This window comes from Sinocyclocheilus anshuiensis, unplaced genomic scaffold (assembly GCF_001515605.1).
Source record: "Sinocyclocheilus anshuiensis isolate Anshui unplaced genomic scaffold, SAMN03320099.WGS_v1.1 scaffold1640, whole genome shotgun sequence".
Classification (NCBI taxonomy): Eukaryota; Metazoa; Chordata; class Actinopteri; order Cypriniformes; family Cyprinidae; genus Sinocyclocheilus; species Sinocyclocheilus anshuiensis.
Window position 1 is genome coordinate 1,120,432 of NW_015555883.1, and position 1,729 is coordinate 1,122,160.

Genomic DNA, 1,729 nt, shown 5'->3' on the forward strand with positions numbered 1-1,729 from the left:
CATGAGTGCAAGCGCTTCCCTTCTGCTTTTATTCAATGTTCCTTAAGAGTATGTGGCTTTCTGCAGAACAGGGGAAATTCCACACAGAATCATGTGACCTACCAGAATGATAACAAGCAATTTTATGGGCAGGGAACTCTGCAGGAGTTCCTTATTAGTGAGTTTACTTTGTGCATGTCAGATTTTTCAGTTCTTGATGCTTTGATTTCACTTATCAATTATATTAAATTCAACAGTACAGAGCTTCATCTGAATGAACCATTGTGCTTATAATGGCTTGCTTTGTCACAAGGAAATAAATATATATTCACCAAGGTTCTGAACTTGAAAAGTACATTAAATACGTTTGAAAAATACATGAATAAACTATGATGGCAAACTCCCCTCTTGCACTTTCCATGAGATGGTGCATCACCATAGAAACATTTCACTTTAGCAACGACACTGTCACATGCAGAAAGAGATCAAATGGCACACCATGAACATTTTACATAGTCTTAATGTTTTTTATTAATCTATTTATTTAATTTTTAAATAAATTTTATTGCTATATAATGGTGCAACGTTTTATGACAGTAGCATTTCAAACATTCCTATGAGTCTATCTACTTTTGTATGTTTGGCCTTAATGTTAATATAACACAGTCTCTTAAGCTACAGCACCTAAATTCCACAGTCTCTGGATAAATTGGAACATGTTGAGCTGTCTTCTGGGCTGGCGGGAGGGGGAAGACATGTTAACTATACCTGGGCTCTGACTGGTGTAGCTTGTGTAAGCATATGATACTTTCAAAGGCAAATTTTTGTTTCCATGCACAAATAAAGCTAGAAAAATGGCAGGTTTATCTGTGTGTGTTCGCCAGTCATATCATGCTTACTGCCATTAGCAGGAGGTGGATAACATATGGTAAACACTGGTTGAATTGGTTGGGTGCAGTGGGTTCACACACACATCTGTCCACACAACCAAGCCAAGTCTGTTTTCAACAGACTACGTGTGAAATCAAATCCTTCTCCCACTATTAGGTTCTCCACTAGGCTCGGTTGTTTTTAGCTTTTGGGAAACAAGCATGACTGGAAGCAGGTTGCCGTAAATAGACTCCATAAATGTGACTTGGTTCATATGCTCTATGTTTTTTATTTATTTTATTTATTTAGTCATTTAGCAGACGCTTTTATCCAAAGCGACTTACAAATGAGGACAACAGAAGCAATCAATTGTAGTATTAAAACAACTAAAAACAGATCCAAAACTAAAAGCAAAAACTTTATAAATACTACCTATACACATTTTTCAAATAAAGAAATTAAATAAAAATGACAAATGCATACAACAAAATTTCAAAACTTAACATTTAAATGAAAAACAAAAAATAAAGCTAAAAACTATTCAAAATATTAAAGAACAAAAGGTATAAGAGTATAATAAGGATCCTAACATAACACTAAGCCAAACACCAAAAAAAACAACTACATATATGTGTATGTACAACCACACACACATACATACACATATATCGTGGCCTAATGGTTAGAGAGTCAGACTCATAACCCAAAGGTTGTGGGTTCGAGTCTCGTACTGGCAGGGATTGTAGGTGGGGGGAGTGAATTTATATACATATACACACACACACATACATATATATATACACATACATACACATATATATACACACATATACATACATACATACATACACACACATATACATACATACATACATACACA